Here is a 25,907-nt window from a genome sequence, read left to right on the forward strand (position 1 = left end):
ACTTTCAAAATTACCTTTACTTTTATATTCTGTAATACAATATGATTTCATTTTCAAGACACAATTATTAATCACCTTTGCCCATGTATCCTGATCATATATTATATCATAATCTTAATGTTTGCTTTCCTAAAAGTATCTAATTCTAAAGCTAACAAATAGAGAAAGCTTTTTTGCGTGTGGTACTTTATCCCTAAGAGAGGAAAAAACCCTCTTGATTTTGTCTGAATATCATTTATAAACTTAGAGATAGTTGTTTTTCCAAACATGTGATCAATAAGTGTCCATTTTCATATCATCGTTAGTAATAGAAGCAATCTCATTTAGGAACAGGGCTGTTTTAATGCAAGTGTATCCTCATATAAAAGGAAGCTTGCCACACTCCTCTCTAATAGTGAAGGATTTCAGTTCCCCGTTATGCAGACATTTGCACCTAGTATTTTCCAATTCCGCAGTGCAAACATTGATGGAGAGGTTAAATACAATGTTGGCTCTGCAATATGTGTGCGGAAGAACTGCACACGTTTTGCCCAGCCTTCGCTGAATTTAACCCTGGGTCAACAGACATGTTTAAATGTGAACTTGAACATAAATGGTGCCTACCAAAAGAAGTAAATGAGTGTGAAGTTTTTATAAAATGTCACAATTGATAGAAGAGCAAGATCTCAAAGGCGGGGTAAAGGGGATGGATGCTCAAAAAGCACTTGGTTGAACATATATTTCATCATTTTAATTTGGTGACTGGACCAAATCACAAGTAGCCAAATTGAAGTTACAACTGTCCACTAACATTTTCTTTTCTACATTCCTGATACGTTCTCTCACTTTCCAACTCTTCTATTTCCAAGCAGTTGTACCATATGAAACTGACAGCAATTGTTCTGATTCATGGTTTAGGAGGAGTAGCTGATTAATCCCATGTCAGCAGTCTTGACCCTACGTGGAAAACAGAACCTTAGAAGGCCCACTCAACAATATATCAGGGAGCAGTGCTGTGTGGCTTGCCTTACTCTTTAAATGTAATGAAAGTATAGGGCAATGCTGAGCAGTGATTTGATGTCCCCCCTCCCTTTTAAACCTATGTTTCAAAAGAACATTCTGGGGGAGGGGATAGAATTGTATTGGGGAGAGAAGGTGAATAATTAAGATTGTTTTCTGGGACAAAATCTCATGTTTACTAATATTTTATTTGTGTCCTCCATGAAATGCTTTAAAACATTGTTTTTCTTAAATGCGATTACTGATTTTGAAAAAAGATAATTTGTCGTGTTTATTTTAAACCTTTAAATTTTCAACGTTGGCATTTTTTCCTCTTTAACGACTGTAGAATGCTCATCTATGTTTGATGCAGAGTTCTAACTTGTACTTATAAAATAATTCCAAGTGACTCCAAATTCCAGAATCATGTTTAATATCAATTTTAAAGAGAAACATACATGCAGTAATTTAAATGCACAAAAGACGGGCTTTGAGGAAACCATTTTAGCTCTGGAGATCACATTTTTCACAAAAACCCTAAACTGGGCGTATTTTCTACTAGAAATTGGGAGGCTATCGTAGTGTTCTGTATTATGTTCTCAGAACTTACGATTAAATAAAAGGATAAAGTGGGGTCACATCTTTTTCAAAGAGGACCATGTGCGTGAAGGCACTAATGTGTGAATTTTATTTACAACTAGAAAGCAGATTGAAATGCCAAAGCAACTTGAAAATCTCTCAAATAATGTTAAATCTTAAAGCACAGGGTGCTGTAAATGGTCACGGAGTGCAAGCTGAATTTCAGTATTGGAAGCTATGCACAACTGGTAAACGAAACAAACAAACAAACAAACAAACAAACAAAAAACCCCACCACCCAACTACCTAGTATAAGTAGATAAAGCTGAAATGTGCTGAAATCTTCCCCTGAAAACTGCATAATAGCACTTCCAATGGTCCCTTTCTGTCACCCTCTGTCACCATCAAGCCCGATTCTGCTGCAGTCAGGTGAACGGTCGCAGAGCTCTTACGGTTGGCTGCATAGAATTCTGAGGGAAGACACATCTGTATAATTTTTCCTTGGACAATAATAAATAATACTTTTTGGTACATTTAAATTTTTTCTGAATATATTTGAAACAAATTCTGCAGGATTTTCTTATGCGTCCTCCTAAAGGAAAGGTTTCTATTTTGACTGAATTCTTCACTGTGAAAGTGCAGCCCTTTGATCAAATAACATTTGCATTTCTGTATGGGGTAGGGTTTCATGTTCTTTTCATACCTCCTGTCTATAACTACATGTATCATGTTCGTTTGTGCTAGTCACCATTTAAAACACTAGGTACCAAGTGTTGCTTTGTGAACAGAATCCATATGTATTAAGCAGGAGACAATAGAATGGTGCACTTTAAAATTCAAAATTAATAGGTCTTTTGAATGGAACATATTTTTGGCATGGCTATTTTAAGTATTATATGCTCAAATAAAAATGCAACATTTTGGTTTTTAAATGCAGCATCTTCAGATTAGCTCTTATATATATAAGAGCTATATATATATACATATATATATACACACACATTTTTTTAAAGAACAAATGGAAAGCTTCTCTAGGTTTTCTTCAGAGACAAGCTCTCTGAGAATACTGTTGAGGTAGCATTAAAAATAATAAAACCAACTACTATAGGTTACATTCTGTTGCTCAAAGAGTTCTTAAACATGAAGCTGTGGTTTTATTAAAATGTGTCTTTTGAAGGATCAGCAAGAATGCAGCATCGTTTATGAAAATGGAAAGAATTTTGTAAGGGGGTGTGTGTGTTTGTGTGTGAAATGATTTTTATCGGGCTTTTTTTTTTAACAAGGTAATAATTTTTTTCTTTGCTGCATGGAGGAATTTCTTTTACCTTCACCCAGAAAGCTTGTAGAAAATAGTTTTCTCCTTTTCTCTGATTTTGATGGCATATTTTTGCAAAGAAATCTCTAAACCCGGTCTGCTTCATTTATCCACATGTAGATATTAAAACCGCCTGAATCTCAAAGGCACACAAACATCTTGTCAATACAGTAGTAAATTAAACAACTGGCATAAAAAAATCTTCCAGTGAATTTTCTCATTAGCAGTCAACTATTTTGGATGCTTTTAGGCTTAGAGCTTTAACATTTGGTAAAATTTATGTAAGACAAGATTTGAGTTCATGGAGAACTCTATTATAATATACATTGAATGAAGTCTTTCATTTTATCATTTTTTAAAAAATTTCAGTTTAGTAGTTTTTCTTAAAAGAATAACTGCTTTATTTACTAGGTTTCACATTGCATATTCTTTTGAAAAATATGGTAAGTTTACATTTTGAAGTGTTATGATAGCCTTCACCAAAAATAAAAGCTAAGCAGAATACAAATTATGTATCTCTCAATCAGAGTGACTTTAGTTTCTAATCTCAATAATATGTTATTGGAGAAGAGCCTTATTGTGTCTTTATTAATCGGATGGTTCTTTCTGCTTTTCCTCACGTACTGAGCGAGGCAGCATGTAGTATCTATGAAGAAGCTTGATATTTCTTAGATAATATGGTTTGGGAGATGCTATTTGCAAGCTTATTTGCTTCTGAGTTGTGTTCATAAGCAGGAGAATATAATTCATTTCTGCGTATCTGCTAGACTGGACAAATCAAGGTGACAATCCGTGGTTAGCTCTGGCGGGCCCTTTGTCCTACTGCTGCTGTGAATGGAAGTACAATGGAAGCAAAGCGAATATATAACAGTCCAGCTGCCTTGTTGTGACAGCCCAGTCCCACCATTGCAGTGTGTCAGCTCATGTATGTGTACCGGTAGCCAATCCATAAGATGACAATGCAAATTGTGTGAAAAGTCTTCTATAAGATAACAAATCATGTTGGGGGTTGAGGCAGGAGGAGGAGAGGGAAAGGGGAGGTTGGACATATGTCTTAGAAAAATAATGACCCGTAAAAGGTTATATTTTTGGTACAGTGATTACATTCAAATGCAAGACCCTCATCCCAATTCTGGCATGTGTCTCAAAGACGCAGGTAGGCGCTTACACTTAAATCGATCATACCATTTCTGTGTGCAAGGTTCTGCATTAATGTTATTTTTAGGGCTGTTTATATTTCATTTACGCATGCAATTAATCATCTTTACTGTGTTGATGCTACTGGCGTCAGCAGTGTGACTTAATTAAATTTGAAATTATAGTACAGTAAATATAGGCTTCCAACTAGCCGGTCCAAATTAAATGCTGTGGTCTATTTCTTACCCATGGTGTTTTCCAATTTAAGTGTTCATTTGAAAGGTTACGTTTCAGACTGAAACCAGGTTTCTTTTTTTTAAAACTTAACTGTTGCTAAACTAGAATAGCTCTCTTTCAATAAGTACTTTATTCCTGATTATTATCTCTATTCTCAGTGTATAAACACAATGTAATCCATATTTATTACATTACCTTTAATATTTATCTGATTAGATGCCTAAGGTTCTTTAAGGAATGTTTTTACCCTCTTAATACATTTCCCATTTTCCTCTGATATATCAGCCCTGAGCTGCTTTAAAAAGGTCTCGCCTCCATTTTGTTTCAGGCTGGTAATCAAGCAATTAGCCCACAAAATGGAGGTCCTCCGCTCTGCTCTATATACTGCTCTTAGATGGGTGGCTTTACCTGTTTGAAAGCCCAGGCAGAACAGCTTACTGCTGATCTTGTGAAATTGGCCTCTGAAAAATGTTCGTATGATGTCAAATAAATGACTCTTGCTTAGGAGCAACCTTAGGAGCTTGAGACCTTTGTGGTGTTGTCACTAGGGAATTATTCTATACGTAAGACCTGCATATCTCTGATCTTATAACTCGATCGAGTGAAAATTTAAGCTACTTGTTCAAAAATTCCAATGATAAATCATCAAGCTCTAAAATATTACTAACTTCATTTCTTTAAATGTTTATTATTTTGTGTATTACAGACTTCAAACAATTCATAACATGTCTGGCAAGGTATCTGACCAGAAATGCAGTCACATTCCTATCATAGACACAATACAGGGTTTGAATACTAGAAAATGTGTCATCCATAAAGTACAGCATAGGACTTGTGTGTAAAAAGCGCAAGCTCTTTTCTTTTCTTTTTTTTTTTAATGCGGTGCTGCGTTGTCTGCACTTTTTGAAATTGCATATTTATCAGTTCATGAATTATTTATGAGATTGGAAAAGTAGAGGGGGGTGCTGAGAGGATGAGGAAGAGAGCATACAAAAAATGTATGCTGGAAATACTTGGGATAGGAGATGCTTTTAATGTGAATGTTAGCAATTCTGCTCAAGGATTGCTGTATTTTGATTTCTTTCTGTATGTTGTGTTTAGATCTAGTATTGTACATTTTGATATTTAAAAATTGTTTTAGTCTGTTGTCTATGTGCTTTCTGGGGAAATTAGGAAGGGTGCAGTTTGTTTAGAATTAGGTGAAATGGGGACTAAAATGAACAGAGTGTTTCACAAACTTCTAAAATGTAGAGTATTTAATAAATATTAATCTTTTGTCTGTCAGCCTCCATTGTTGTCAAGAAAGAGCTGACAGATTGAGGATTAATGAAATGTTTCATAAATTAGAAATGAAACTATCAGCAGAATATCCAAAGAAGGAACCAAATATTGCTCAAGCCAGATCTTTGGGTCAGTGGGATAGTCCATTCCGAAATCGAATCTTTTTTCAATCCATGAAAAAAAAAAATAAACCTCCGATATCCACTGTGCTGAGAGCATATACTTAGCTTCTTTCATTAAAGAAATCAATATTTTCTACATGATTTTAGTATGTTGATGTTTTTCACATATTCCTCAAAAACAGAAGAAACAAGAAAAAAAAATAGAAATGGCTATAAACCCAAGTAACTCAATGCTGAGAGTTTCATTAATAAGTATAAATGTTTTAAAAGGTAAGAATAACACCAAATATAATGTGGGGTTGTAAGCCTTCTATTCCCAAGATACTTTATCAGGGTACTGGGGTGGGGGGACTTATGGGACAAGAGGAGGTGACCGTATTTGGGATCATGCTGTAACTTCCTCCTGTATGCCACAATATAGCATGTTGATCACCACTAAAGCCCCAAAGCTAACCCTCACTGGTAAAGAAAGATGAATAGGATGGCCTATAATGATAAATTATCAAACTGATATTTTCTTATCCTTAGTCCCCACAGAATTTCTTATATAAACTATGTGACACAGGAAGCATGTTAGCCTAAAATAAGTAATAAGGACATGCAATGTGTTAAGCCTTGAAAAAACACTATGCTGAAAAGAAAAATACTGTGTGTATGTGTGAGATGTGACCAAACTTTCCATTTTTGGTCCCTGAAAATCCTGATTTAGGTATTAGCAAGTTAAAAATGAAACAAGAGCTCCTTTAATTCTTCCTCTTACTGTTCTATTCATTTGGATTTATTAACTTTTCCGCATGGCTGTTCTGAACACTCACCTGAAGTACCTTTCTTCCTATCGGCCAGAGATATATAATTTGAAAGTGGGCTAGTAGAGTGTATAAAAATGTTTAGCCTAATCACTCCCTAATGACAGCGACTTATGTCCTTAGTGCAGTCGATTTGTTTCCTGGGTTTTAAAAGTAGATTATTTCCATGGTGCAGGCTTAGTGTAAGCTGTTGAGAAACCACAAGCACTGCACTTCAGCCTGAGTTTGGGATGTTCGCCAAGGGTAATCTGATTAAAAGGGCATTTTTTACAACATGGTGCTGCTTTGAAAATTCTGTGCAGCCCAATAGAGTGGGGGCCAAAAAAATTGTTTTTTGAAGACTGACTAATTTTCTTGAGAAAAATTGTAAGCCTGATGATTCTCTTCAACCTAACTGCAATGGATAAACAAAATGTCCTTAGTAATACATCTGTTACCTATCGCAAGTAATTTCATGATCTATTTAATGCAGCTTTTTTGTTTATTTGTTTCGCTTTTAATCATGTGAACTTATAGGAGCACCATTCTTGTTCCATCTAGAAGTAGAAAAACAGTAAGTTTCTAGTTCTGGTTCTGTTACTCTGTTACCTACATGCATATTTGTGTTGTGCTCTGTTCTGAGAAGAAGTCGCTTGTGGTCTGCACTGAGAACCAGTAGCAGTTACGGTTGCTTGAGAAGTTTAGCAGCTTTGAGTTGTTAAAAGGTAATTTTATATCTCAAATCTTGGGTGTCTTTTAAAAGATGGAATATAATACTAATTAAATGTCATGTTTGCACACATCAGAATGCACTCGAAAGAATCTTTCTTGCATCTCTTATTTTATTGAAGTATTTTCATATTCTTCTGTGGGATCTAACCAGCACGTAAAGATAGATAAGGAAATCTGCTCCCATTTCTCTAACATCCTCAGAGTAGGATGAATAGCACATTTATGTGAGAATTTGTCCATTTAAATAGCATAGGTCTGTTTGCATCCAAGTGTTTGTGTACGCTGCCTACAGATGAATATTTGGTTTCTGTTACATCATCAAACTCACTATCCTAATGGATCTTACTGGCATTTTGTTTTCGTTGGAGGGACCTTTAATAGTTTCCTGTCTTTCTCCCTACCAATCGAGGCTTTTCAAAATAGCTGAAACATTGTAACATGATGCCGTGACACAGTTCTGCAAAGAAAAGTAAAATATGTTTTAATTCCATGTACTATTGGTTCAACAAATGTGCCAAATACTATCTATGAATCAATCTCTGCCCACAGCTGTTCACACGCTACTGAGGGAGAGAGAAGAAGATGCAAAGGGGTAGGCCTTATACCCAAGCCAGAAACCAATTGCTAGAGACCTGAGAGCAGGGAACAATATTCCTTCTTGAAAGAGGATTGGTATTAGTTAACTAGAGTTTGTTTTTAAAAAACAACAGTACTCCTTGTTAATTTTCTTAAGTTCTATACAGATTCTTGTTATCAGCCCTTTATTGGATGTGTAGAATGCAAATATTTTCTCCCATTCGGTAGGTTGTCTGTTCACTCTAATGATGGTTTACTTGGCTGTGTGGGTTAGGCAAAGGCATTATATGTAACCAAAATGTTTGTACCCCCATAATATTCTGAAATTAAAAAAAAAAAGTACTCCTTCTAAGATTGGAATGTTTTATAATCCTCAAGTTTACCTTGTCACGGTAAGAACTAACGTCAATGAAAGGACATGGACAATTTCTTGTGTGTACTTCACACATTAAGGTCCCGTTACAGTTTGGCAAAAGCTTAGAGATAGCCTAAATCATGTTGAATTCTTCTACACAGTGTGTCTCTAAATTCTGTAGTCTATATTTTCATGGAAATAAGTCCCTGAGCATGTCATTCCTAGTAAATATCAAAAATGGTGACATTTCTTAAAATATGCTTTCTAACTTTTGGTAACATGGTGAGAAGGTGCTGGAAAACAACTAGAGACAAAATAGAAACCCAGAGGCAACTGCACATTGAATTGGGCCTCCCTCCCATGACAAAAGTCTATTGCATTTCTTTGTTAAAGGTAGCAGTTTTTCTTCTGAGCCATCTTTAACTCCCTGAGAACATTGGTATAAAATGGTTCCGGCATGTGTGATATGGTAAATATGGTTTAATAACAAATATGGTGTTTCCAAAGAAACCCTTTGCAGTCATTAGGTCATGTTTCGGAACAGAGGTGCTGTCACTTCAGAGCAAAACTCCTATCTGTGCCAATGGGTTGTCCTTATGGATTCAGAGAGCATTTTATGGTCTTTCCTCCCCCTGCAGAATAGAAAGGGTAATTTGACGCAGGCACATTAATATGAATGGCTTGGAGTTATATGATGGAAGATTTTTAATACTAGCACCAACGTCAGTTCGTAGGGTAGAAACTGTGCTCCATGGTGCCAATGAGCCAAAGTACATATTCCTGTGACCAGAGAGACAAAGAGAAATGATTTTGTTCTGGGAGGTATAGGTAAGAGTGAAGAGGTGTTTTCCTGCTTTCTCTGTATTAGGCATGTTATTTTAGAAGGAGTCCTTTGAAAACCTTCAAGGAAAAATTGGTCGTGAGAGGCCATAACTCTACGTATCTGCCTGTGTAACCCTTTTGTAGCATCAGTAATGTTTGTGAACCAGTTTTACCCTTTGAATTTCAATGGTAGATTTTTTTTTATTCAGGTTTTGGATGTCTCTTTAAGATTTTTGGATTTTGTGCCACTTAAAATGAGATATTCATGTCAGGAAGATGTCCTGCTGTTCTAAGCATAAGAGGGGGACACCATTAAAAAAAAAAAATCTTGATAACCAAGGCCACCTGTGATCCTGGGCTGCTTTCTGGAGCACAAAGACACTGAGGAAAGCTGTTCTCCGAACCAAAGCAAATGTCTGTGATCCATAAGACACTTCAGCCTCTTCCCACTAAGAAAAAAAGAAAATCACGCCACAACAGGATCAGCTGCTCTCTGTTCCTTCCTTAAAAAAAGTCGAGGTGGTTGCTATTTAACACAAAGCCCCATGACCTTAGTGCTGTGGCTGCTTTGAAACACCGAGCTATTTAATGATGCAAATTACAAACAGAGGGAAAACATCAGAAGAATCTGCTTGGAAATTAGCTTGTTTGACTGAAAATTAGCTAGCTTAATCGAACTTGCAGGACTCAGATTTTCTCTGCAGAAGCCTGGCTTGGAGCTTTGGTCCATTTGCATTATCTCACCACTCAGTAGAACCCCTTGGAAATGCTGAAAATTACAGTCAGGAAAATCTATTGTCTATTTACGTGGTTGAAATGACCTCGTGGATTTTCAGTAAGGGACTTATGGTTTCTAAAGAAACATTATATTAAATACTTGTGAAAAGTCAACCTAGAAAAATTAAGTTAAATTATTACTGTATTTAATAGTTTTGAAGATACTGAATTAAATTTATTCTTTGGTCTTAAAGAGCTAGGAAGAGTTATATATGTGTTGATATACGATTTTATTTTGCTTTGGTTTGAGGACATCGTATGGTAGCAATATGACCCAGTTCATGCAGGGAGAATCCTTGTAAACATTGAATCTAGTCAAAGACTTCAAAGATATACGTAAAACATAGGACCACATTCGAGGCTTATGAATAATTCTGAAGGTCAAAAAATTGTGCCATGTGGAGATAACAGAGTCAGGTCATCAAGATCTATATTAAAACAACAGTTCTTAAATTAAGGGGAGGACTTTAAAGCCATACTTGCTAAGAGCTATAAACAAGACTGTGGATAATTTCTCTGAATAGTTTTAGAAATATTTGTGCTGTCATTTTTTTATATTTGTTTTTATTTATAGCTCCAAAGTAACAAAAGTACTAAACCATTTGCCAAGCAGACCTTCCGCTTTATGTTCAGCTTAACAATCAAACAGCTTTGTTCGACAGAGAAAAACAACATATATAAAGAAATGATGATACCCAGTTACAGTACAGCCTTTAACTTAAAAATTAATCTGTAAGTGGTAAGAGTATAAATGATTATAAAATAGCCTCATTTTCTAAGAACATAATAAAAAGTTTAAATTCAAAATATAGTTGGAACCAATAGAACAGGACAGAGACCATGGACAGAAATTTACTGCTACTGTTTGGGTATCACAAGAAAATAATATTGATGACTTCAGGCAGAATTCATCAAAAGGAAATGATAAATATTTTTATCATTTTTATATTTTAAAAAGTAAAATATGTCATTATTTATTATATATAGACTTTAAATTTTAATGAAAATCTCTGGCAATAGTTTCTGAATTTTTATTGAGAAAACTCACAGTTCATAAATACATCAAATTTAGTTATTAGGGACACATCATAATTTCTAATTTTTTACAAGAAGGGTAGCATTATCTTTGCAACTATTTTAAAACAACTGAGGTTGTATGAAAACTTAGTCTCTGTCAAATGTTTTAAATTGAATATTTTTTAGATTAAATAGCCTACAAGCATCCAGAGAATGCCAATATCAATGGAACTAAGTGGCCTGCTTATTTAAGTGTGATATTCTCTTCCTTCATAGCTAAAGTAATGGCAATTTTATTTTATTTTTAAGCAATTTTTTTTGCAAACTAAACAATAGATATTATTGGTTAGTATTCTAACAAATGTTGAGTGAAATTCATGAGCTATCATTAAATACTTATAACATCATATTTTAAAAATTAATGTATAAATCTTATTTGCAAAAAAATGATGCTACAAACATCTGTAGTCTCTGTTTAAATAGCACTTAATATCTTGAGTTATTGTTCACTTTTGGTGTCTTTAAATTGATGGAGAGGAAAGACAGCACTGGTTCTCAAAGAAAATAGACTGTGAAAACTGTGTTATTAAGTCTCTGCATTTCTCTGATGTGCACAATCCATTGTTTGTTGATTGCATACATCAGTGGTTTCTGGTTCCATTCTGTTATAACTATGATAAACATCCAATACAAAAAAATCATTTAAATAAGATGATTCTTTATGTCACTGTGAAAATATGTCCAGAAGATAATAAAATGTTTTCCCTTTCATCAATCAGCTTTGTTACCATTTGGCATCAATTTTCATAGTGCTACTCAAATTTGGGGCTTGGTTCTAAACAACTTTAATTTTGTAATCTGAACAATTTTCTGAAAATGTTTTACCTCTAGAAAGAAATTACCCAAGGTTCCCTCTCTTCGCCTTCTGCCTGTTGTTGACTCTACCTCTCCAGTTTTCTACACAGGTGGAGACATTGTCACCTGGCTCACTCTTATCTAACTATTCTAATGCATCAGTCTTAAATATTGTCGGGTATTTAAGGGAATCCTTCTGTGAGTAATACAGAGGAACACTAAAGCACCAACAGAGGAACACTAAAGCACAAAGTCATCATCTTTATTCTGTGAGGTTTGGTCCATGCTGTGAAACTCACATTGGCTATTATACTTTTGTTACTGTTCTCTTTGGTTGGCCTTGGTCCTTCTCCCACATTTGGGGAATGAAGGCTCATCATCTATTACTTAAAAGCATTGAATATGTAAGATTTGCTTAGTGACTAAGCTAATTCTGAGGCCCAACATGTTTACCCAAAGAACTGATTATAATGGCATATGTATATATAAATATATATCACAATATGTAAGTGTATATTGTGATGTATATAAATGAATATGTTATAAAATATAGTAAATGTAATATATATGATATTTTAGAAGGTGTTAATATATATGCATATATACATTTATACCACTCTAGGTGGCAGCTAAATATATTAGTTCATGTCATTTCAAAAAATGTCCTGCGTCAATTAAAACTGCAAATGGTTTATGGGCAGGGAGTACATTTTACAATGGGAAAAAAAAAAAATCTTTCCTTGAGAGACCATAATGGCGGTTAGCATTTAACTTACACTTGGATAGATTCTGAGTGAATCATCCCCAGAGGGTGGGGCGGAGGGGAGCGGGCCAGGACACCCTGTGTGCCTCACTCTGCTCTGCTTCTGGGAGGGGCAGCCAGCCTCCCTGTGCCGGAATGCAGTGTGGATGGGGGCGGGGGCTCCGCACCTCTGCAGCAGAAGCACATCCATCCTGATCCCAGGCTGTGGACAGCTCCTCCGTGGAGAAGCCGTTGGTGACCGCATAGCTTCTCTTTTGCACCCCCCTCCCCCATCGTCTTGCTCCATTCATAGCAGTGTGAGCTCCGAATGGGAGCTGCGATGTCTGACATTCTCCCGCAGGAGCCTGCGGGAAGAAACTACACTGGAGCGTGTGCAGGATGGGAGCACGCAGGCAGATCGCAGAGACATGGGTGGCAGGGGGCCGGCGAGGCTTATTCCTTCCCTCTACGTCTCCCTGCGTCTCAAGGCCGAGAATAGAACGGCTATTAAGAAAAGCAAATCCTGTTTAAACAAACTGCCTTCCTAGATCGACTAGTGCTGGGGACTTTGCTTATAGAACTTCACTCTTCATCACCTTAGGTGGATTTTAAAGGCCAGAGGCCTTTGGGGAAAAAACAAAAAACAAACCAAAAAAACCTCACAACTTTTTTTTTTTTCTTTACAAAATTGCTTTTTCTAGAAAGCTTCCACATATTTACTTATTCTACCACCACCAACAGGTCATGTATGCTTCTGGCATACTACGGTCATTTCACAAAAGTGAATATGATTAACGAGGATAGGAATTTGGAATTACTTTACCCACATGTAAAATTAATGTTTCTTTTCTGAAGGAACAATGAAAGTTGGAGAGGCTTATATAAAATGTGCTACAGAATTGTAAAACTAAAGCAACGTTACTGTGACCAGCATCCTCTTTATTTTAAAAACTAAGCATTTAAGTATTAATTTGCAAAGAAAGGACTGCATATTGGACGTGTTAGTCAAATAAATTGGACGCTTTAGTCAAATAAATTCTGTAGATTCTAAACTTTTAACTTTTTTGTCGTGTGATTTCCTGAGTAATAAGTCTCACTTAGCATTTTCTCATTTTCTCTTGTAGGCATCACTCAGACTTACTCAGTGGCGGTGGATACATGGAATGTACACTTACACCCTTCATAAAAAGATCTGATGCAAGGCACACAGCCAGAGAGAACTTCAAGGATTTGGCAAAGGCAAGAATATATCTTAACCTACCCCAAATTCTCATTTTGAACATGTAAAATTTCAGTCACTTAAAAAAAAATAAATTTAATTATGTGTAGTTCAGTACTTTCTTCACAGAACTGGTACTAGAAATAGTTTAAGAACAAACTGTTCTAGGTTTTATTTTTACTGGATCTGTAGGTAAGACTGCCAAAACTGTCACTTAAAAATGTTGTTTGCAACCAGATTTTGGAGTCCTTGTTTCTGGTTCAGAACTTTGAAATTAGCAGCCAAATGTTTGGATACTTGTTCAGTTGTGCAGATAAAAATTCCAGTATGGGCCAAAGCATTCCTATTTCTAAATGGAAGAAAAAAAATTAATAAGAGAAAAGATGAGAAGGAGGGAGAAAGGAACAAAGGAGGTTAAAAAAGCAACCTAATGGGAAAAGTTACATTGTACTGTACTTTGACCTACTTTGGAAACTCTTCCTTTCTACCAAACTATATTTGCAAAGACAAAGTCAGCTTCCTCTCACAATAACATGATTGTTCTTTCATGATACCTTAGCAACCCGGAACAAAAAGACCTCTGGAGTCACCTTGACATTTCCTGCCACTGCAGGCTGAGTCCGGGCCCTCATGGCTGTGCCAAGTGATGCATTATGGCAGGTTCAGATGTTAATGCAGCACCCGTGATTAGAAAGGGAAAAGATTGCTTTTATCAACTAGGTTTTTGTCGCTGCCATTTCCAAATTACTCAGCCACAGGCACTAGTTCTACCTTCCCCCTGTTCTCACTGTCCTCCCTCCCCCAACAAAAGAATCTGTACTCTGAACATTTTTTGTTGTTCTCTGGGTTGCTCTGGTTGAGCAAAGATCATCATGCTCTGATTTAGTGTTTTCAAATAAGTGTGCCCTCTGCTGCCGCACTCTATTGAGAGACAACACAGCCCAAGCGGGAGAGTTCAGCATGGCCACTAATAAAACACAAGTGCGGCTTTGTCAGGCCACGAGTGATTACTTGAACTAGTGCCAATGAAGAAACCAAACATTAGAGCTCAGCGCTTCAGACCCTCAAGACAAAGGGCCAATTGACTTTCCTCATTAGTTTTTGTGCCAAACATGTAAACACAGTTTCCTCTCTATCTTTGATGCTCAAAACATGCCAGCTTGTTAACATCTTGGGTGGTACTGTGGTTTATGAGGCTATAAAGACTTTTATGTTGGGTTGGGTATTTTTCTCTCTCTTCTTATTGGAAAAGATTGGCATATCCTATTTCTTACTTTTTTTTTTTTAATGAAAGGAGAGTCTTTGGGGCATTTTTCACTTACTACTAGTCCCATTGACTCAAATAAAACATTCCAAAAATGTAAAAAAGAGTGTGTGGGGGGAAGAGGAAAAAGATGAGAGAGAGAAACAGAGAAAGAGAGAAAGAAAGAAAGAAAAAGAAAGAAAGAAAGAAGGAAAGAAAGCAGCCATGATCCTCACTCATTCTAGCTCAATGTGTAGAGTAAGATGTCTGTTATAAATGTTTCTAAAGTAAAACCTGTAAAAACGTAATCATGCTAATAAGATGCAAGAGTATAAAGGGCTGATGCAAGGGAATCAGTCTTGGTTGTAGAGTCACGTCGGAGCCCCGTCTTGGGGTGAATGATGTTACAACTCCTCACCAAGCTCTCTTGTAATTAGAGTCTTGTAGTTAGTGTTTCATTGGATTTCACCTGGTCCTGTTATTTCCTCTTTCTTTCTGCTTTCTCTTTTGGTTATTCTTTTACACCTGTGCCTACCAATACTTTATGCCCTCTTGCTTTAATTCCTAACTTCCCAGTACAGATGGAATAGATGTCTGCAAGTGTATCGTCATTTGTGTGGCTGCATAGAAAACACTTTGCCCAAGTTTATCTCCATAACTAGGCTAAGAAGAGGAAAAGAGCATCAGCTCAGTGGCCGTATAGTCATAATTGTGAGCCTTGGCTCCATGAATCAGTCGTGTTAACTTCTTCATACTGAATCACTTTTACCTTTTAAATTGGCCAACATTGAAGTGTGATAACACGATATATTGTGGAGAGAATATAAATTATTATAGACTCTTTGGATGGCCATTTAATCATATCTATCAATATTAAAATGCATATATCTTTCGTTTCAGCATTCCATTTCTAGGAATTTATTATACAGATATATCCATACAAATGTATAAAGGCTGATTTTTTAAAAACACCATAGCATTGTTTGTAATAACTAAAGATTGGAGGAAAAAAAAACCTAAATGTCTATCACTAGGGGACTGGTTAGATAAATTATGCTACATACATGCAATGGAAAACTATGTGTCTGTTAAAAAGAATGCTGCTGTTTTGTATGTGTTGAAACGGAATGATCCCCAATTTATATTTTTGTACATGAAAAAGCAAGGTGTAGAACAATGTGTCTAATAAGCTAATATTTGTATAAAAATATATATACACACATACACAAATACATGAATATAGTTACAGATTATCACTGGAAAAATACAGAGATAATTGATCAGAGAGGATGCCCCAGGGAAAGGGAGCTGTACCCTTTGGATCAGTTCAGAAAGGGAGACTTACATTTCACTATATCATTTTTTCTGCTTATGAATTTCTTATCATGACAATGTATTCCTTGGTCTAATGAAATAAAATGCTTGGTTTTAAATCATGTCTTAGATGTAATACATAAGTTCACTATTAGCTATTAAGAACATAATGTAAGTTATCTTTCCCCTTAAGAAAATCTAGCTATTGTAAATCCCTACAGAACTGGGACTGAATATTGATATATTTTGTCACAGAGGAGGGGAGGGGTTTGGGGCGAAGAAAGCAAAATCCTAACCAGAGAGTACAAATCTTGGGGCTATAGCACAATAAGTACTTGAGGCAGTACGGGGACTTTGGGTCCCTGATGCATTAAATACTAAGGCAATAGCCAAGGGATGAAGAGAGAATCTCTGAAAGCAGAGAGGAGACCTCTGAAGTCAAAACCAACTTGAGACAATTTGATGCGGTGCTAGCCTGGGCCAGAAAACCTTAATAAATGTTTAAATGTTCTGGGGGTGAAAAGGGTGTCAGGAGCATCCCTAAGTTTTGCAGCAAGTTCAGCACTAGGGAAGGTGCATTTGTTCTTTTGGGCCACGGGGGTACCATTTAGAGTGGTGTTCTATCATTGCCGCCAATGGCCTAGAAACAGATTATTTCAAAGTAAGAGTTAATGTGCCTCCTTAGTGACTACCTTACTATTAAGGAGTTACTTTGACTCTGGGGAAGATAGAGTTTGTTTTCACAAAGGCAGAATAGTTTATTTGTTAACATTGAGAATTGAACACAGTAGAGCCCTGTTCTATTTTGACTCCTTTGCAGATTTGTTCTGCTGCCTTGGTCAGCCACTTAACATCTCTCAGTTGTAGCCAAATACCTAAGGAATAGTGAACTAGGCAAGTTTATGAAATGTACAATGAAATTTTACCATTTTTATTTTCTCCCAAGCTCCTCTATTATTAGTTGAGCAATAACACATACTAAGAATGTAAAATTTAGAGAATGCATCTTGGCCAAAAGAGATAAATATGAAAGGAAAAAAGATGGTTTAGTGATTTATCTCTCTCTTTTGAAAAATGAAGCATATATTTATGAAAAGGGCAAAAGAAAAGTTAAAAGAAAACATATTCAACAGCACAAATACTATAAATAATCCATAGCCATATAAAAAAAGATACAAATATCGGGTGAGGTTAAACCAAGAAGACTTCTGGAAGATACAAAAAAGGAGAAAATTTGAGTTAGCAGAATACAGGTAATAAGATATTATAGTGAGGGAATAATTAATATGTGAAGGTAATATTTAAAGAACAAGTAATATAAGCTTAATAGTAAGCAAATTGGTAAATTAATATTATAGTAAAGATTTTCATAAAAATTAAGATATTGGAATGAGGAAGTTAAGAATGTTATGCAGGTGAAAGTTTATTCATGAAACAGCTTCCTCGTGATTATGGAGAGAAATTTTTATATAAAAATACAAACAATTTAAGGTCCACAAATGTTTGGGGACAGAATCATGACATCATAAAAGCACAGCTTGAGGAAAGTTACTCCACCAAAATAAAATCTTCAAGACTGAAAACAAATTCAGGGATGGGATACCATTAAACATAAATACATATTGATTACCAGCATTAATAATATTTAAATATGTCACGTTTTTTTTCTTCTGCCTGTTTGTACTGTTGACACAGGAAAATCTGCAAAGTGTATTAGATGAACTTAAAGGAGGAGAAACTTTATTGTTTCAAATACTCCACAACTTTACAGATTTTAGAATCTAGCCAATGATTCAATAAGTTGATAATTAGCATTAAAATATTTGGGAATAGACTTTAGAGGAATTCATTCACCATTTTCTCTTATAATGAAGGATTAGATTGGATTGTAAGAAAAATCATAACATTTTATTGTGTGTATTGTGTTTTATGGATTGGGATGCACATCTTTAAAGAATTATTCTCAGAGAAGTGATTGTCTCAAATAATTATTTTGGCTTCCTAGTGAGCCTATTGCAGATAGAAAAAATACAAGTAAAATTTGAAAAAATATATCTAAATAACAAACTTCTTATTCAATGTTTTGTTAGCACCTAACTTTGCAGAATGTCACTACACAGCTCAGAATCAATGATGTGGTTTGTAATAGACCTCTTGCTTCAAAATAATTATTCTATTAATATATAAATCTCCATCTTGGGATTTAAATATTGCGAGTTCACTTTGTTACACAGCTGAATGAATTAACTAAAAACATTAACATATACCCTAACACACAGAGTAGCACAAGTTAGTGAGCAAATGACCTCTGGGGAGCCAGAGTGGATGATACAACATTTACAGATAAAGCATGTGGATTTTACTCCTATTACCCTCTTTGCTCAAATTCTGCTTATTTTCATGATGTGCGTGATTATAATCAGCCTTGTCTATATATACTTATTTCTATCAACTCCACAGAATGATTAGAGTAAAGTTATCAAGAGAAAGGGGCTGCTGTCAGCTTGCACACTGCCCACAGAGATTCTTGAAGGCTGTCACACACAGAACAGAGGAAAAGACACTACAAGTATAGAACTACAGGTACAAAAACGCGAATGGATGCAGGGTACAGCCATTAAGTGAAGAAGCAAACATCTCTTGGAACTCACTAGCTCTTCAGGGCATGATAGCATGAGCTATTATAGTTCTGTACAATAATTGATAGGAAAAATATTATAACAAGCCTGAATTACAAAAAGCAAAATAAATTATGTTAATTAAGTACATGTTGTTGACTGTCAAATAATTGAGACCAAAAGAACGTTGTGTTTATAGAAGTTAAAATTTAGCTATCCAAAAACTTCAGCTATGTGGAAAAGCTTCTTCTCTTAGGATTTTAGGATGCCAAGGTATAAAGATAATATACCTTTTTTTCCATTTCCTTCTGAAAGAGTGTTCTCTGAAAACATCATTTGTGATATGCAATCAAAAGCTCCGCGGCTTGAGTTTGGAGCTTAGTTTTACTGTGTAACACATGACGAGTTTATGTATTTAGTTTCAGACTTTCTCAGATGTAAAATGGTGAGAATAATACCCAGCTCAAAGGGATGATATAACACTTAACTAATGATCTTAAAAATCACACTAGAAAGTGTTTATTATGTACCAGTCTCTGTGCTGAGGTTTTTATATATTAATACTCACAACCTCTCTGTCAAGTAGGTCTATTAATATCACCCCCAGATTGTAGTTGATGGAACTGAAAAATAGAGATGTCACATAGCTTGTCCAAAGTCACACAGTTATACAGTTGCAGAGCCAGAACTCAAATTTAGGTGTTTTGGCACCAGAGTTTATGCTTTTAATCATGAATCTATTATGTAAATAAAGAATAATTATAAAAATCAAAGTGCTGAGCATAATTTGAGCTCCAGTTAGCTTCTTCTGATCCTCCATTCCCATTCCACCAAAAGTTAATACCAAAACAGAAAGCAATAATTTTATTTTTCTAATCATTGCTCTCTTATTCATGTTAGTCATTGTCTTTCCTGCTGTATCTCACAAAGCTCTGCTATGGCTCTGCACTGATTACTTATAGCACTGTACATGCATTAATTGCCTGATTCCTGTGTGCTAGACACCCAGGATGTAGCAGTGACTCATATATGCTCTGGTCTTTGAGTTGCTTGTGGCCTGGGTTGGGAGACACTATTCAGAATATCTGGCTTCCCAGTCAATATTCTGCCTTCATACACAGAAAAAGAGTTCTATCCAAGGACTTTTGTGTTTTTTTCCTCAATAGAGTGAATACCCAATTAAGCTCTGGATTTTATTTTGACCATGATTTTCAAATGTGCTCCAGATTTATTGCCCTATATTTGAACCACTTAGGAGCTGTAAGGATTCATTATTGTAGACTAAGGAGTTGCTCTGAAAAAAAATTGGGGGAAAAACTAATAGGAAATATTTGGAAAGAGGGTTATAAAAAATGACTCATTTTGGGTGGTGCCTTGAAGGGCTAGGGCTTACAACAGAGAAGACAGGGATGAGTTATCAATAATATGATTTTGAAGATTGGTATAATTGACTCTGTAGTTTTGTTAGAATTCTTGACCATTTCTCACTTTGTCTTTATGAGGATCATATACCCAAGTTATTGTGAAAGAAAGACACATATAAAACCAGAGATATACCATTGAGAGTCACATGTAAAAATGTCTCCTAAATAAAATCTATCTCTTTATATATATTTATATATATCTCATATAATAAATATATGTGTATATATATTCAAAATAAATGTGTACATATATGGTTATAAAAGAAATTTGAACATTTGACACAATACTTGGAAAGGAAAGGGGAGAGTGAGCGAGTGAGAGAATTAATCACTTTTCATTTTAACATCCTAATGAACAAACTAGCAATTTGTGTGTATTTTCTTTCAGATTTTATTCCAAGTACATATATTTTACAAAACTATATGCATGATATACAAACAATTTTGTATCCTGCTCTATTAATGGTTTTCATAAATCATAACAATCTCATATTTTAAAAACCTATTTTAACAGTTGTATATTTTATTTATAGGTAGTTTGTTTTATTTATTCATTTCTTCTTTTTAAAAATTGAATGACAAATAGCTGCTAGGTATTAGGCTGCCATACTCTAGAGTGCAAAAATGAATAAAACATGATTTTTGACCTCAAATACTTTATAGTTTTTTGCTTTGTTTTGTTTTGTGGAGGAAAATAGGCATACGCCAAGAAAGTTCAATAGAATTTTATGGGTGCTAAGTCACCAAAGGCCCCACATTCTAATACCATCACATTGGGTGTTAGGATTTTAACATAGGAATTTGGTGGGGACACAAATACTTAGTCAATAACAAGTGTAATGCTAGATTTATGTAGGAAGTAGTTTGGAAAAACCAAAAGAGAAATGGTCAATCCCCTTTTGGGGAAAGGATCCTAAAATGCTTTATTTTCTAAAAAAGTTGATTTTGAAGGATGGCTACACATTCTCGAGGATGAAATGTTGGAGAAGAACAAGAGAAGTTGAAATCTCAGGGAAAAGGAGAGCAGGGACAAGGAGCCCGAGCACCTAGGACATGCAAGGCACTACAAACGGCTTCTTCTCTCCAAAGCTCCTGGCCAGAGAGGCCTCGTAGAAAGAAGTGAGGCTGTATATAATCAGGGCATGATAAGGGCTTAAGCGATCGCTGAAAGGAGAGAAGCTGGCACAACCAACTCCGTGTTTGAGTAAGGTCACCCTGGTACAATAGCGGCACATGGTTGAAGGGAGGCATAAGTAATGTTACCTATGTCTTCTAAATATTTCCTACAAAATTGGGTTCCTATTATATATTAATCTTTAATTCTGTTGATTTAATGAAACTTCTTATTGTATTTTCTGAGACCATTTCATATTTTTTGAGAATATTAACATATAGCAGGAAAAGTCATTTCTGAAATACCTTGTTTATGTTTATCTTTCCTGAGATTTGCAAGCTGTATATTCCATTTAAAATTTTCTGAGTGGTCAACTTATCCTTTAATAAGAAATTATTTTCGTAATAAAAGTAAAGCATGTACACGATAAAAACAATTAAAACCCACAAGGTATAAATGGAAAGTAAATCTCCAGTTCCTACACCTCCAAGGTCCTCTCCACAGCCTCGTCCTCAATCATCTTTGTATATTTAGTTCCTCTGGTAGCCACCACCACCATTCTAAATAATATGGTTCTAACTCTATGTTTTACTTTTTCATATAAAGCACATCTACTCTTTCAACTCACTGAAACCATCCCCACAATTTGTTAGTTTCATAATTGGTTTTGTTTTTTCTAAATTATTTTATTTATCATGCTAAATAATATATTTAAACCATCCTACTTTATTTCATAAACCAAAGTTGTTACATAAGTATTACTCTGCACAGAACAAAGCACCTGCTGGATCTATACAGAAGGAATGTAATTCCAAGTTTTTGTATCTTTGTTGCTTGAAAAAGAACATGTTTCAAGCCATCGAATTCAAGTGGAATCATTTTCTTACTGACCACCCCAATGATTCATTATTCCGCCACATATCATTCACTTCACATTTGGACCATAATTTTACTGAACAACTTTTTTTCCCTGGCATTTCTAATTTCCTTTTTTTTTTTAATTGACAGAAGAAATATATGCTTTCTTCATCATCTGATGGAGATCTTCCAGCTTTTTCTTCATACAATATTTTAAGTGAAATTCATTTTCTTCTTGAAAAAAATATTCATATGAAGCCTTTGACTTTCTCCTTTAATTTGGATCAATTGCTTTTGAGTTCAGTTGTACAAACTAATATTCTGGGAACTATTTTCATCCCAGAGTAGTTCAATTTTTTTTTTTTCATGGGGGCCATGTCTTTTTTTCTTTTTTTTTTTTTTTTTTTTAATTTTATTTTTAGGGATAGGTTTTCACTATGTTGCTCAGGCTGGACTAGAACTCCTGGGCTCAAGCAATCCTTTCTCTTCAGCCTCCCAAGTAGCTGGGACTACAGGTGTACATCACCACTACTGCAGCTGGCTTAGTATGTCATGCTTTTTCTATGATTTATTTACACTTTTTTGCTTGTTTTGCTGGAGTACATCCTTAAGACGTTTTTGTTTGATTTTTCTTTTGTTTTTCAGAATGAGTATGTACTTTCGTTATACAGATGAGAAGTGGTGGATAAATTAGTTTGGTAGATGGGTATAAGCTTCCATATTCAAAATATTTATCTCTCAAGTTTTTTATTTCATTAACTTCCAGCATGCACTGGTTTTCATTTTATTATATTTTAATGAGATGTTTGATGCTAACCTGATGGTCGTTCCTTTGCTTTTGCTCTCTGAAAACTTTTGAAATCTTTTTATCTTTGGTGTTCTGAAATTTCATAAGAGCATATCTAGGTTTGTGTCTTTTTAACTTCATCTTTTTAAAGATATTTGATATTAAAGTTCGTATTTTTCTTTGGCTCTATGAATGTTGTCTGTGTAGTTTTTGTATACAATTTTTTCTCTTCTTTTCCCCTTGTTATTTATTAGTGAAGAAGTTAGGAGCACACATTGTGAATACAGACTAAGTTCAAATCCTATATCCACCATTTTTAAGTTACGAGATTTCAGCCAGTTTACTTAACCTTTCTTTAAACTAGTTTTCTCATTTGTAAAATAGACATATCATAGTACTTAAGTCATAGGGGTTTTATGATGACGAAATAAGGCAATAATATACATACAGCACTTAGAACTGCAGCCTTCACTTTAGCCCAATATGGTATAAGGGGTATATAGCAAACACATAGCACTTTATATAATAGTAAGCTACCATTTCTTTCTGGAATTCCTTTTATTAGTTACATATTATCACTCTGGATTGATAGTTTTTCTTACATTTCTATCAGATTTTCCATTTTTTGTCTTTTTTCTATACTTCAGCAGTCACAAATAGACAAGAATGCTGGATCTTGTCCAAAGATGTTTGAGGGCTGTATAAGTTTTAAAAATTTATTTAATTGCAAACATTTAAAACTTAGGCAGTTTCACATTAAAATCTGCATTTCTGGCTCTTCTTGAAAAATAACAGTCTGTGTTAATTCTAAACTGCTTGAAGATCCACATAAATTTGGAAATGAATAGCTAAATTGGGTAGTATAGGTAGTGGTCATGGATTTCTTCTGCCTGGGTGTAAAATGAGCTTTTTCCAGAATGGCAGAGCTGAGATCGAGGTCTGTGTATTTGTCTGAGACACATACACCTGGAGGTTTCATGTTTTTATGTGCAGGCAGGAGCAGACTATCCCATGACAATGCCAAATACGAGGCTTTATTTTAGGATATCAAAACCCACATCCAGCTTAGCTTTCCCTAGCAGATTTTCCCATTTCTTTTAAGATGTAGATCTCAAATGCAAACCCTGCTTCAGCCACTGTGAATTTCAGAGGAAGGGAAGAGAGAATGCTCTGCTCTTTGACATTGATCCTTCCGGTAACCTGGATTGCTGTCCCCTACCAGAGTCCTGTTAGTCCAGAGGCTCTTATGATAACGTGCCCTTTCCTTGTTTTGAAGGAGTTTTTGTTTTGTTTTGTTTCAAGAGGTTCTATTGTCTTTATTTGTTTCTTGATGCTTATTCTTTCGTAAATGGAAAGAGATCCACCCCAATGTGGTGCTTATCCTAGGCCCATTCTCTAATCATTTGTGTGCTTATTAAATCTCCTTGTCATCATCATGCTAGCTGGCGGGCTGGCTGACACATTTTGCTCCTACACTAATTTCCAGCATCAGCAAACATTTATGCTGTGGCTTCCATAGGACCAAGGTGTCATTTTCCCCTATTCCCATTGCCTGGATCTCTTACCTTGATGTAATGGAGTTATTAAAAAAAACACAAAAAACATTCCTAGAATGCCCTAGCACCTAGCCCTCCCACTGCCACTCTACATCCAGTGACCAACTGAACTGGGATGAGATCTCTCAACTTGCAACCCTGCTATGCCCACTGCTCTCTGCCATATTATTTTGTAGGAATTACAGTCTCCAAATTGATGCGGTCAGAAAATTGCTAGAAGGGAAAGGGAACAAACAGAATACTGACTTCCTCAGAAAGCAACAGAGGGATGGCTGCCCTGGTTTCATTACGACAAAAATGGGTGTGGCAGTGGGTGACAGGAGGGCAGGTTGGAAAGAGAAATACAATGGATTCCGTCTTCTTCCTTTAAGCTAGTAGGCTTATTTCTTTTGGGGTGGAATATTTTAAATGAGTCATTAAGTTTTATTCTATTAATAAAATTGTATAGATACATAACTCATGGTTAATAAAAATCTTCCCCAATTTTGTCCTGCAGTTAACTGTCAGTAGTTTTTGGTCTTTTTTTCCCTTTTTGGTTTTTGTTTGTTGCCCGTATATATTTCTAATTAGAAGAGGGGAGACACTGAGCTAAGTGTCAATTTTTAACACATATCTGTTGAACCTGCTGTGAACACTGTTATGAATTTTGTATAAAGCCAAGTAGCTTTCCTACAGTAATGCATGAAATATCATTTTCACAATGCCCACAAATAAATAATGAATATTCAATTCATTATTAATTAATTTTATTAATTTAATAGATTACAAATTTTTAGATTTTAAGGGTTTTTTTTCATATTTTCAGTGAACTTTATTTTTTGTGTGTGTATTGACCAGTTATGTCATACGACTAAAGTTTTTGTGTATTTCTTATCTAATTAAGTAAGTCTTTTACAAAATAAAGGTATTAACTTTTTCCCATTCTTTCTGCTGTACATATTTTTTCTGTAATCTATGTCATTACCTTTGCTACATCAGAAGTTGTTAACGTTCAACATGTGAAATATTTCTATACAATGTAGTGTTTAAGTGCACTGGATTTGGAATCTGCAGGGATGTATATGGATTCTGAAGTTAACCAGGGAACTTTGGACTGATAACCTTTCTTAGTATTTTTTAAATCTCACTTGTAAAATTAGAGTAACAATATTACTTTCATCATGAGGGATGTAGATTTAAATGAGGTGACACATGGAAGTTTGTAGGACTAAACCTGACACATTTTAAGCAGCAATGCATATAAATCTTTAGCATTATTTTCTTTTACTTTCTAATTTCTTCAGTTTATTTTTGGTTCAGAATAAAAGTTTCAGTAGTTTTGTGAACATCTCAGTGCTTCCTTCAACTTTTTTTTTTAAATTTAATTATTTACTACAGATAGGGTTTATTTTGATATATAAGATGAAGTCAGGATCTTAAATATCACCCCTTAATATTCTAAGCAGTTTTAAAATGTTACTAAAT

Source organism: Propithecus coquereli, unplaced genomic scaffold, assembly GCF_000956105.1.
Source record: "Propithecus coquereli isolate 6110/MARCELLA unplaced genomic scaffold, Pcoq_1.0 Scaffold277, whole genome shotgun sequence".
Lineage (NCBI taxonomy): Eukaryota > Metazoa > Chordata > Mammalia > Primates > Indriidae > Propithecus > Propithecus coquereli.